Below are 13,687 nucleotides of genomic sequence, written 5' to 3'. Positions count from 1 at the left end.
TCAAAAGTAATGGAAAGATCTGAAAATTTCTGGGTCAAAAAAAAAAGATTCAACCACAACACACCTAACAGGATGGCCAAGATCAAACACTACCAACACCAAATGCTGGTGAGGATGTGTAGCAACAGGAACTCTCCTTCATTGCTGATGGGAATGAAAAATGGTGCAACCACATCAGAAGGTTGTTTGGCTGTTTCTTACGAAGCTAAACATACTCTTACCATATGATCTAGCAATCATGCTCCGTGGTATTTACCCAAAGGAATTGAAAACTTATACTCACACAAAACCTGCACACAGATGTTTATAGCAGCTTTATTCATAATTGCTAAAACTTGGAAGCAACCAAAATGTCCTTCAGTAGGTGAATGGATAAATCAACTGTGGTACATCAGATAATGGAATATTATTCTGCCTAAAAATAAATGAGCTCTCAAGCCACGAAAAGGCATGGGAAAAGCTTAAGTGCATATTACTAAGCGAAAGAAATCAATCTGAAAAGGCTGCATACTGTATGATTCCAAGCATATGACAGTTTAGGAAGACAAAATTATGGAGATAGTAAAAAGATAACTAGTTGCCAGAGTTTGGGGACAGGACAGAGATGAAAACACAGAACGTGGAGGATGTTTAGGGCAGTGAAAATAATCTGTCTGATACCGTAACGGTAGATAAATGTCATTATCTCCTGATGATTAAAGACCACGTTCTGTGTTTTCATCTCGGTCCTGTCCCCAAACTCTGGCAACTAGTTATCTTTTTACCATATATACAGATATATAATGCAGAAGAATGCGTTCTAGGTGGGCTCACAGGCTCCCCTCTTTCAGCTCCCACCCTAAGGAGTATGGAGGAGAGTCCCTGATGACCAGCTGATGACGGTAAGCAGGCTCCCCACTGAGCAGGGAGCCAGATGTGGGGCTCCATCCCATGACCCCAGTATCATGACCTGAGCCGAAGGCAGACACTTAACTGACTGAGCCACCCAGACACCTGGAATAAACTTTTTTTTTAAGATTTTATTTATTTATTCATGAGAGACACAGAGAGAAAGAGACACAGGCAGAGAGAGAAGCAGGCTCCATGCAGGGAGCCTGATGCAGGACTCAATCCCGGGTCTCCAGGACCACGCCCTGGGCCACAGGCAGGCACTAAACCGCTAAGCCATCCAGGGATCCCCTAGAATAAACTTTTTAATGCTTATCTCCTATTGGTTCTGTTTCTCTGGTTACATCTGGACTAATACAGGTAACTTCACCCAAGATTCTGGATTTAGTGTGTCACCACAAGCAGCTTGAGTTTCCAGTATTAAACTATGGTGACCAATGTCCAACAAAGGTGAGGTGACAGATATATAATGCAGAAGAATGCATTCTAGGTGGGTTCACAGGTTCCCCTCTTTCAGCTCCCACCCTAAGGAGTATGGAGGAGAGTCCCTGATGACCAGCTGATGACGGTATGCAGGACTGAAAATGGACCTCCACTGTGCCATAGGGACAGCCCTAAACACAGCAGTGAAGGAAAGTAGTGACACAAGCAGAGTGTAGGGCTGCACACTTAGTCATCCATGTCATGTGGAAAAAGAAGTGACCCAAGGTAAGAACACTTACAGACCACAAATGTACACCACTGTCCACCCCTAGCAGGGTATGAACTGTTCTAATCTCCTGTCTAACAGGAATGGAAAAGGACACATTCCTCACTGTTCTTCAGTGTCCATTCATATCAGCATTCATCCACCATTCATCCACTATCTGTGCGCCTGAGGTTTTGCTTAGAGGCCCACATCTGGCACAGCAGCTGCAGTCCAAGGTATTACCTGGCTGGGTGTGAGTAACCTTCTGTAATCCTTCGGGATTAGTCTAGATTTTGTAGGGGCTGAATCTGCGAACTAAATAGGGATGCAGGAGGACCACTATCCCCTGCACGCCTTAGGGTAACATCAGCCTGTGCTATTTCCCACGAGGATGCAGTGTTGTTTGGGCTGTGGCAGGAGGCAGGGTGAGGAGTTTCAGGGAATCCTCGCTGTGGTGCTCTCATCTTTCAGGCCAGTGTAGAGTCTCTGCCATCTAGCAGGCTAGGGACCAGCTTAACTGGTATAGACCTAGCCAACCCACCGCGAAGTAGACCTGGGTCAAGACTCTATTTCCTGGCCTCCCATGTGCCCCCACTAGAACAGTTGTCCACAAAACTGCTTTGGGTTCTCAGACAGCAATGTCACCTTGTACCCTATGTCCAACAGGTTTGGAAATGTTTGGTTATCCCCTTTTTCCCAGTGATTGGTTATCTGAGCAAATGGCTATGGGTCTCTCTGGAAAGAGATTAGAGGAATCATCACCATATCTACTTGCTACGGTGTTGGGTATCCTTCCTTCTGGAGACATGGCCTGTCCTTAATTCAGGGTATCTGCCTTAAAATAGCTCAGGTATGAAAACTGACCAAAGGATCATGACTTTTAGGTCTGGCTGCATTCAGCCCTTTTAGTTTCCATCCTTGATTTCTCTCCATGGCTTAAATTAAGCAATACCCTTACTGCCTGCCCTTCTGCCTCCCTCCCGGGGAGCGCATCTATTAACTCTGTAGCCTTCTTGGACATCAGCCCTGCCCACCCCCATGACCCTCTGATCCTGTAGCCTCATTGCTCCTGATGATTAAAGACCTGCTGTTCTTTATTATTTTGGAGTCCTTTTATTCCTCCGTTATCAGGAAGCTCAGTTCTGTCATCAGCCTCACCTACAGGGACAATGACCAAAGAGACTCTCAGCAAATCTGGTGCCCTCTGAACAGAGCATTCTTTGACATGTTGCTCGATGGACTGTCCTCTGGGCCCTTCCCCAGCACGTAACCAGCTGGTGGGCTTTCTGGCATTAGAGTCTCTGTCCACTCCCATGCTCTTTTCTGAGCCGCGACCCGAAGAGGAGATGGGTGTGGATCCTGAGGACTGTGTGGTGGGCTGCTTGGCAGACACCATGTGCTGTCTTCCAGCAAGCAGGGAGGGTGGCTTTTCATGGGAATAGTACACCCTTTCCTCAGGCTCAGGATGCCCAGATGAGTCTGGGACTTCAAGATTTTCCCCATCCCACGTCATAGGGCACCACTCTTGCCCAGTCGTGGCCCTGACGTTGGTGTCACAGGCTGTCTACTTTGGGAACTCAGCCACCTCCGGAGCACTATCACTCTTCTCATCACACACTAGGGCTTCACCTTTTGTTCTGCTCTCCAGCTGCAGAAATATTGAGATGGGATCAGTGCAGAACTAGAGAAAGGACAGACCCCACTGAGAAGTCCTGAGCCAGAGCTGTTTGCCATAACCCATGTGATTCGGGTTGGTCTTCCTTAGGGGGAAAAGTGAGGGCATTTTTAGTCACATGAAGAATAACCCATCATGTTAGGCAGGTGATTGCCCTGGTTGGCTGTGGGGTTTGGGGATGCTAGTGAACGTGAAAATGGAGATGCCAAGTGGCGGCTGCAATGAGGATCTGTTGGGGCTCTCCCCCCAAGGCCTCCCTGGCCCTCAACCCCCCAACTTCAGGACAAAGTAGGCGGCATTCAGTGTTCTGCCTCCTACTGTGGGAACAGGGTCAGAGGGAGCCTTTCCTGTCCCCACTCCCTGGCAGCCAGCGCACCACCATCGGGCCTGTTTTTGCCGAGGTCCAGGCATCTGGAAGGAGGGGCACCCGGGTGGCTGAGGCTGTCAGGAGGATGTGCACATGTCCGGGAGCCAGCGATGCTGGCGTTACCAGCCTGCTTCTAGCAGGCGCATGTCCCGGTTCTGATTCTCAGGCAACTGGGCCCGGCTGGCTCTGTAGCAGGTGCTCTCGGCAGCCCACCTGGATCCCCCGTGAACTGCAGCCCGGGCTCCACTGCCAGCGGCTGCAGCTCCGACTGGAGGCTCTCCCCGAAGCAGGAGGCTGCCTGCACCAAGGGCAGCCAGGAGGGCCCTGAGGCTAGGACCCACTCCCCCAGAGCCTGCCCCCCGAGAGCAAGATGACTCAAAGATCCCTGTTCCCACAGGCTCACAGAGTTCCGCAAGGGCACCCTCCAGGGGCCCACTGTGCTGGCTGTGATTATGCACCTTCTAGCAGCTGCCTCTCTTCCCATCTCACTTCTCCACTCTCCTAACCAGTAAAAAAGCCAAAGAAATTTCTTGCTTTCAAGCTCTTTCCCAGGCTGCTCCTGGAGGGAACCAAAACGCACAGGTTCTCTTCTGCAGAAAGGGATTTCAATGCGAGGTGACTCGAGGTGCCAAGAATTGAGGGGAGGGGGAGCTCGCCACAGGGAAATAGATAATCCTCAGAACTCAGGAAGGGTAGTCCTGGCGAGAAGAGCCCAGTCCACCCTTCACTGTATCCCTCCTAGAGGAGCCAGAGTCTGAGAGTATGTCCACGTTGCAGAGCTCAGGTCGAGGGCTGCCTCTGGCCATGTGCGAGGGTTGGAAGAAGAGAAAATGTTCCTTTTGGCTTCTGATGAGGGAAGGTGGTGTCTTCTCCCATCAAGACTTAGAACATAAAAAAAAAAAAAAAAAGACTTAGAACATGAGCCAAGTGCTCTTACAAAGGGTTGAACTCTTAAAAGAGGAGAGAAAAAGACAAATTATAACTCCAAGCAGGAAAAAGCCCAATGGCCTTGAATCTATTTCATTTTCTTCTCCAGGATTATGAAGAAGGGATGAAACCACCCAGGAACACCCTGCTGTTACCACCCAAATAACAATCACACCCTAAGCCATCTGCTCATCAAAATATCTGTGATACAAAAGCTTTATGAGAGTCACAATATCTTGTTCCTTCCCAATCTGAGACTGATTTTTTTTATCTGTCATTTCATAAATTAATTTCTCTGCCTCTGTAAACTTTATTAGGATTTAGTTTCTACCTTCATGAAATAGTTCATCTTTCTCTTATACCAGATGCCCTACTTCCACCCTCTCAACTTCCTTTATATTATTTATAAATCATATCTCATTTTTTCTGTACTTTTCCTAATCCCACAAGAGCATAAGGGCATGGAATTGAGATCCAAGAAGGCAATATAGCGTAATAAGGGGAGCCACCTTTTGAGCACTTGCTCAGTGAGAACGAGGCACTGTTGAGTGCCCTGCAGGCATTAGCTCGTTGACATCTCACAGTAACTCTCTGAAGTAGGCATTAGTATCAGCTTCCTTACAGAGATGATGAAACTTGAGCCTCCAAAAAATGGAATAATTTGCCTGCAGTAGCACTGGAAGCATGTGTCAGGGCCAGAACCTGAACCCAGTTATTTAACTCAAAAGCCCACATTCCTAAAAGAGTACTCCACAGGCAAAACAAGGGGTTTGGATTCAACCAGAACTGGGATTGAACTTGCCAGTGTCAAGTGTCACTATTATAGTGGAGAGCAACTCCGAGCCGCCCAGCGAGGTGGGCTCCCCAACTCCACAACCCTGCTGAACGCCATCTACCCTTTTCGCGTTGAGAAATCATTGTCAAAGAGTTTTCCATTTTAGCCATTAATCTTTTTTTTCCCATTTCTTTTTTTTTTTTTTAAGGAGGCTCCACACCCATCACGGAGCCCAATTTGAGGCCTAAGCTCACAACCCCAACATCATCACCTGAGCCAAGATCAAGAGCCAGGTGCTTAACCAACTGAGCCACCCAGGGAGCCTCCTTTTTTTCATTTCTTCAGTATAAAATGTAAATGCATGCATCTACATTTTGACATATATCAGACGTGTTTGGGACTGCTAATCTATTAAGAGGAAAGGTCTCTACCAGAGAGTTTTCTAATCTAAAGATCTAAAGATGGGCTTGGAATAGTCATAGAAAGAATCCCAAGTAAATTATTGATATGTCAGAATTTTAGAACTGAAAGGAACCAGTCCAGTTCTTTCATCTCATGGGTGAAGGAGGGCCTCGAAAGTGAAGGGATTAAAAATACCCACTGCCACTAAGGGAAGCCAAGCATGAAGGCTTAGGGACTCCATCATTCCTCAGTATATCTTAATTGTGTTATCATATGTTATGTTATTAAGAACTTTTGCAATTCTTGTTCTGAGCCTGCAGTGTGTAGACATGCTACTCAGTGAGCATTTAATGTTTGACCGAATTTTTTTAATTTTCTAAATTCAGCATTTTATCAAGTAAGCCATGTAAAAAATAATCCACCAAGTTTATTTTGCAGGGTAAAAAATATTTTTAATACATACATAAGCCCTCAGGTTCTACTTCTGTTTGATTTATGCTTTCCTGGGGAATCACTCATTATCTTAGAAGTCCCTGTGCTTCCTAGTCTCATTGTAAGCAGGCACTTTTCTCGTTCTCAGCAGGAGTCATTTTTAAACTGCCAGAGCTATGGAGATCAAACAGAGGCTTTGGTTGACATCTTTTATATGCCCAATTACTGGGCTTTGGGGGAAGATTCACAGTGGATAAAATTTACATTTTCTATAGACATATGCTCGTCATATAAAATCCAGGGGTCCTCTGGTTTCATGCAGCTATTCAAAGATTATGAAGCAAAATAATGGATTGTTTTCTTCTTTTGAACAAGGAAAAACCATGACGATCCAGTTAAATAATAATAATAATAAAACAAGATAAATAAAAAACAAATTGTAATAGCCAAAAGGCATTCTGTATTAGGGGAGAAATCTCTGTCCACAGAACTTCAGGTCTCAGGCAATCCTAAAATGCTAGATGCACACCAGCCCTGCCTGGATGTTGCTATAAACTGGGAAAGGCTCAGGAAGGGCATAGAATTGGGACACTAGGCAGCTTTAGAATGTTTACTGTTAAGGAGGGGGGGGGGCCCACCACACCACGCAGGGGGTAGGAAAGTACCAAGATGCAGAAGGAGCAAAGAAAGGATGAGCCAGGCCCTTAATTCTTGGGGAAGGAATGAGCAAGGCAGTATTGACAGGTTTGAACAAGTTGAAGATGAATAGTTTGAATATAATTTCATGGGGCTCTAAGCTCTAGGGGTGGTCTCCAGCTGTCCAGGACCTGATTTAGGGCACAGGAAGCAGTGGTTTGGTGTGTGAGTTAAGGAAAGGAAGTGGCTGGGGAGTCAGACTTTGGATGCGATGAGAAAGCCGCTCACCAGGGAGTCATTGGTGCTCTCTAGAAACCAGCTAGCCCGGGAAGGGGCAGTCTCTCCCCAGCCAGCAAGGCCTCCCAAGATGTCAAATGTCGTAAAATAAAGAAACTAGAAATCATGATTAATACAGAAGGCCACTCTCAGGCAAGTCGTTTTTTTGGCAGAATTAACCCAAACCAATATGTCATGTAGAACTGCTATTTGACATTCATCAACTCTGATGGAGAAACACAAGAGGAAATCTATACAATCTGGGGGTTTGACATATAATTCTGTCCCAGACTTTGCTCAAAGCTGGTGGGATATGAAACTGAGCCCATCACCTAAATCACAAAAGTATTACATTCAGAAAGCTTCACATTATCGTAAGGATAGAGGCACACTTTACCTTCCTCCTCTCCCGTTTAAAAATCTATCTGTATTTTTTCCACATTTTTTAAATTTAAAGATATATTACTTTTCAAGTCAGAGTTTTCTTTCTTTTACAGGTTGTGGGGTTAGTTTTAATAGAATAAAAATTAAAATATGTTGGTCAGCAAAACCTGTCATTATAGCTAAAAATCAAAAACATTCTAACTATCCACAGCTAAGAAATTAAGTAAATCATGAGATATCCATACAAGAACCATGAAACACATTTTTGAAATAATGTTGCTCAAGAATAAGGAAGTGCTTTTAACATACTTAATGAAAAATGTAAGTTATAGAATTCTATGTTCTATACAATCTGCTCTGCTGTAGAAAGAGACAAGTACTAACATCCATTAGGAAAAAAACAAAACAAAATGAAACAAAACACCGGGAGGATATGCACCAAAATAGGATCCACAGTTATATGAGTTGTAGGGTTATAGTTGATTTATTTTCTTCTTTTTCCTTGTATATTTTAAATTTCCACAATAAGCATGTATTATTTTATAAAAATTAGAAGATAAAAATCTTATTTATTTTTCTTATATTGGAGTTTCTTCTCCCAAAGAAATTTTCTCCTATTGCTGATTCTACTAGATCATAAGGCTCATATGACAGGGTGGCTGGGACCTCAGCCCAGACCTGCTGCACAACCTTTTCTTATTTCAGACCCTATTCAAAACTGTTCCTATGGGTTACCCAGTAAGTGAGTCAAAGCAGCATGCCCAAATGGGGCACATGCCTCCAAAATGCAGAAAGGTTCACTAAGCATCATACCTCATTCTTACGGGCGAGCAAGGCAAGGTGCAATAACATGTCTCTCTCTTTAGAAGAATATCCCAAAATGTTCAGATCACTAGGCTCTAAAAACTAACCAAGATACCAAAGCCCTAAACTTTCTCAGGGTTTATTTTTCACCCTAAGGCATACCTTTTTCTTGGTAAGACATCAAAATGGTTTGCAATATCCTCATCATTAGCATAATTCCATCCACTATGGGATATCAAAATGACCAATATTCTTCCAAACTCTACTGTGATAGAGAGCAAGAGAACTGACTTGGCCCTAGGACTAAGCACATGGGACGGGATATATATTCCAAACACTTCAGAAAACACAATCTGCCACGCTATGGCTGTTGAGTCCAGATTTTGATTAGCCAATGTAGCACACTGAGGCCAAGGCGTTACATCTAGAATCCCAGAAGCGTGCTCCAATGTTAATAATTCAGACCAAAAGAGCCTCACATAGTGTCCTTTTTTGGTCTAACACCTTTAGAATCCACTCTCACAGTTCCTCCCCAGACTCTTGCCAACTCAGATTGGTGACATCTTGTAGCTGTGTATAAACTCTGTCTTCCCAGACCAGCCCTTGAGCCTCTCCATCAGGGCTCTGTTGGTTTTAACTCTTGTTATGGGCCTGGAAGCAATGAGTGGTGACACTGGTTTGGGATGCAATTGCCAAGTATAAAAGGCTATTAGGAGGGGAAGGCTTGTTCTCTCAGAGAGGAGTACGGCTTCCTCTGCGGGCAGGGGAGATAAGGAGAACTCACAGATTCAAAGTTCTCAGCCTTGTCCATGTCTGCCTAAGTGTCTTCAAATCACCCAGGCCTCCTGTCCCACTCCAGCTTCACCAGTGCCCTTGCCGTAGGGTAAGAAGTCTAGCAGGTTTTACCTTCCTTACCCTTTACCCCTCAGCCATATCAACCCTGCAGTTACAAAAAAAAAAGGATTCCCTCCAAGCTGTCCTAAAGGCCTTCTGGTTCCCTATGTGTATTCTTAAGTTTATCTTTAAAGCTTTTCATTTCCCTCGGACTATCTAGAAGAAACCAGGTGTCCCCATGATTTTTACAAACACGACTATCACTATAGCGATTAAATCCCACAGCCACATGATCCCCATCTGCCTTGCCTTGCCCTCCATCTGCACTTCTTCATCATGCAGTGATCATTTGGGCAGTCATGGTGCCGCTAGGTGCCACAAATTATCCATGTCTCATTCTCCCCTCACCCCTACCAAGCACGTGATCTCTGGGCTTCTTGACTAGATACACAACCCAACCCCAAAATCCTGTTTCAAGGGTCTGTTTTCTGAGGATAATATGAATTATAAACCTGGATTTGTCCCTTAATTCCACAACCCCACAAAGAACTACAGGAATAAAACACAGATAACAACTGTCCCCTAACTTTACATAGGCTGCATCATATTACACTTTTCACTCTAAAATCCCCAATCTGTCATTCTTGGACTAATCTCTCTCCTCTTCCCATTCCCACTCAACTTTTAATTAAGCATTTCCTTAGAGGTGCTTAATTCCTTGCTTTCCACCTGAGGCAGATTACCAATGTGCTTCTTCAAAGTCAATGTGTTCTCCAAGAAAACGTGAATGGACTTCTTTTCTCTTACTACTTTTGCATCCCCAGCATGGAGCTCAATGACCGTCTCATAAGGCATATCAAAATTGTAATAACAACACTTTATATTTTAAGTATTTAGTATCAGTTTTATGTATCTTATCTCATTTAATCTTCACAACAATACCATGTGGTATTTACTATTATTATCCTCAACTTACTTATGAGGAAACAGGCTTGGGGAGTTTGAGGCACATGTTCAAGGTTACACACACAGCTGGTAAGTGAGAGAACCAGCACCATTTGACGCTAACGCCACCAGGCTCCACAGCTTCTTTTCAGTTGTGTTTACGGAATGAACAGCCAGATGAGGAGCCACAATAAATGCTATACATATGACTTTATTCCCACATTATTTTTTTGACCCAAAGTTTCCTCCCATTATCATTGACCCTTTTTTTTCATTGACCCTTTTTACCAGACTTAACCCTTGTGATTCCATCAATGGTTATGTGTAACAGAAACAAGAAAGAAGAAAGAAGGAAAGAAAAAAGAAAGAAAGAGAAAGAAGAAAGAAAGAAAGAAAGAAAGAAAGAAAGAAAGAAAGAAAGAAAGAAAAGAAAGAAGAAGAAGAAGAAGAAGAAGAAGAAGAAGAAGAAGAAGAAGAAGAAGGAGGAGGAGGAGAAGGAAAAGGAGAAGCAGAAGGAGAAGAAGGAGGAGAAGGAGAAGGAGAAGGAGAAGTAGAAGGAGAAGAAAGAAGAAGAAGAAGAAGAAGAAGAAGAAGAAGAAGAAGAAGAAGAAGAAGAAGAAGGAGGAGGAGGAGGAGGAGGAGGAGAAGGAAAAGGAGAAGCAGAAGGAGAAGAAGGAGGAGAAGGAGAAGGAGAAGAAAGAAGAAGAAGAAGAAGAAGAAGAAGAAGAAGAAGAAGAAGAAGAAGAAGAAGAAGAAGAAGAAGAAGAAGAAGAAGAAGAAGAAGAAGAAGAAGAAGAAGAAGAAGAAGAAGAAGAAGAAGAAGAAGAAGAAGAAGAAGAAGAAGAAGAAGAAGAAGAAGAAGAAGAAGAAGAAGAAGAAAGAGGTGACTGGTTGAAAAGTAACGTCGGCCCACAGAATTAAAGCAATGGCTGACCGGCAAATTTTGGAAAGGACGGAATCCAGGCAAAACCAGGGAATAAAGTAGCAGGAGCTAACAGGCAGGAGGCTGCCTTGGGCCTCCACCTTTTCAGTCCTGGTGTCACTCTGCGTCAAGCCTCAAATTCCAGTGACAGGCTGTCTGACATCATTGGATCCCCTGTCCAGCCCCAGGCCAGGAATGGGGTGGAGGTGGGAGGGGGCACCGGGATTGGCAGTTCCACCACGACTGCATTCCAGAAAGGAAAACAGAGGGGCAGGAGCCATCGGTAGGCTGCGTGGGTGCTGAACGGGCAACAAAATATCTGCCGCAGTGACCTCAGCACATCCACGATCAGAGGAGAAAGATCTGGAGTATTGAAAACAGGCAAGGAAAGGCACACCAGAGGCAAATGCTAGAGAAAAGGTCCAAAATGTTTAGAGTACTGTTTCTCAAAAGGACCGCTTCTAACAAAATAAACAAAATATCTTTCTTAAAAAAGTTCATGGACCATCCAGTGTCTTAAATTACTTTTTACTACAACGTTACTTAGATGTGTACCACTATGAAAATGGGGGTAGAAATCCTTGGATTTATAGCACTTACAGGATCATGAAGACACAACAAATTTTAAAATTCAATCCAAACAAAACGACAAAAGCAGTGAAATTCAAGTTACTTACATAAATTGAACTTGACAGCTGATATTTTTTGGAGGCGGAGCTGCTACTGCCAACGTGCATCTGGTCCTGCCCGCCTCGCTGCAGGCATTTCAGAGTCCAGCAGAGCTGTGCTGTGGCGTGCTTGCCCATGACTCAGTTCTCCCACCCCTTACCCCTTCAATCCACAGGGATTGTCCCACCTTGGGGCAGCAGGGCCAGGTCATTACTTGACCATCATATCTGTGCTCTTTTCTTATTAGCCCACAATAATTAGAGGAGCACTATTTGATGTTAATGAATCAGAAACACAAAGGCAAACAGAGACCTAAAAATTCTTGACAACGGTCAGCCACAGGATGATCGCTCAGATGCTCCATAACCTGCCGGTATTAAAATTTTTTAGAGTATTTTAGAAGCTTAAATGCAACTTTTAAACTTTCTTATGGAGAATGCATGGATATCTGAGACTATATCCTTGGAACCCCAGGGATCATGAGCTCCAGTTTGAGGAACAGGTGTTTCGAGCAATGGCATCATACTTAGAATAAATGTGTGATGAACCCTTTGGAAAGGGTTTTACAATGATTTGCTGCTATGAATTCCTAATATGTATGGTGTATAAATTTCCATATGCATCTGGTAGTTCTTATGGCCTTGGTCTTCTGCAAGTTGTATTTAAAGAGAGAGAGAGAGAAAAAAAAACACCTTACAGCCTCGTGATGACCTCTATGGAGTGGGTGAAAGCTCCAATTTCTACCAATACGGTAATACATGTTTGTCAAATTGTAGTTTTAAAGCATGTAAATTGAGTTAGTAGAGGTTGGGACTCTGACCATTCCTCTAGTTATGAAATGGCTAATAATTATCCAGCTATTCTGAGTAAATGCACATGTGGAGAATTTGGCTTCCCAGTGATTGTGAAACACAGCACTTGATTTTAAAATATTTCTGACCCAGTAAGACTAAATGACATTCTTCTCCTTTTAAAAAGATCAACTCAACCAGATTTTGCAAGTATTGATTTCCTAAATACATTTTTTAAAATTATTCTAAATTCTATGGCTGAGTTAGAATCAGAATTATAGCATCTTAATAAGGTACAAAACAGGGGATCCCTGGGTGGCTCAGTGGTTTGGCGCCTGCCTTTGGCCCAGGGCGTGATCCTGGAGTCCTGGGATCGAGTCCCACATCGGACTCCCGGCATGGAGCCTGCTTCTCCCTCTGCCTGTGTATCTCTGTCTCTGTCTCTCTCTCTCTCTCTTTCTATCATGAATAAATAAATAAATCTTTAAAAAAAAATAAGGAACAAAACACTGATGGCTGAAAAGCAATGCTTCCATAGGCAAGATAGGCTCCTTCAAGAATGTTTGAATTGTGCATTTATATTTCTAAAATAATCTCAGAAAGTTTAATATCAGCATGTTATGATTATCTGGGTGATCATCTATAACAGAAAGATTCTGATTATCACTGATGGCATCAGTCTCTTTAATCTATAATTATGCCTTGTTTACAAGTGTCTTAGAAACATGAACAAATAGCACTGAGAATATTTCAGTGAAGAAGAGCTCTCATATCACCCACATAAGAAAAATGTAATCTTGCGTGTGCTAGTTCCAAATCCCAGGATGATCCTGATTACATAGATCAAGAGAACTAGTTAATGGTAGGTTTATGAAAAGAGGCAATACGGAAATATCTTCTTAATATACAATTTCATTTTGGGGTGCCTGGGTGGCTCAGTTGATTAAACGTCTGACTTCAACTCAGGTCATGATCTCAGGCCCTGGTGATGCACCTGGCCCCATGCTCAGCAGGGAGTCTGCTTCTCCCTCTGCCCCTCCCCCAGCTCATGAGCATGCTCGCTCGCTCTCTCCCTCTCTCTCTCTCTCTCTTTCTCTCTCTCAAATAAATAAAATATTTTTAAGATATTTAGTTTCATTTTACACATATTATATATAGCCCTTAATTTCCGTAGTTAGAAATTCAAAGAATTTGCTTTTAATAGTAATACATTAATAATAACATGTTTTAAAAAAAAAAAACAAAAAAAATAATAACATGTTTTGGGGTGCC

At 43.4% G+C, this 13,687-nt stretch overlaps 2 long non-coding RNA genes across 2 annotated transcripts; one reads left to right on the top strand and one right to left on the bottom strand.

The window, feature by feature from the left end:
* Nucleotides 1–1,121: 1,121 nt before the first annotated feature.
* On the top strand, nt 1,122–10,400 carry LOC121487198. The gene is made up of 2 exons (XR_005986788.1): nt 1,122–1,812; nt 4,655–10,400. It is a non-coding gene; the product is annotated as an uncharacterized LOC121487198 (long non-coding RNA).
* LOC121487199 lies at nt 4,145–13,436 on the bottom strand. Its single transcript, XR_005986789.1, has 2 exons — nt 11,633–13,436; nt 4,145–4,499 (listed from the first exon to the last, which is right to left on the bottom strand). It is a non-coding gene; the product is annotated as an uncharacterized LOC121487199 (long non-coding RNA).
* Nucleotides 13,437–13,687: the final 251 nt, after the last annotated feature.

This window comes from Vulpes lagopus, chromosome 3 (genome assembly GCF_018345385.1).
Source record: "Vulpes lagopus strain Blue_001 chromosome 3, ASM1834538v1, whole genome shotgun sequence".
Classification (NCBI taxonomy): Eukaryota; Metazoa; Chordata; class Mammalia; order Carnivora; family Canidae; genus Vulpes; species Vulpes lagopus.
Note: the sequence above shows the minus strand (reverse complement) of the source record. Positions and strands in the feature narration are given on the sequence as shown.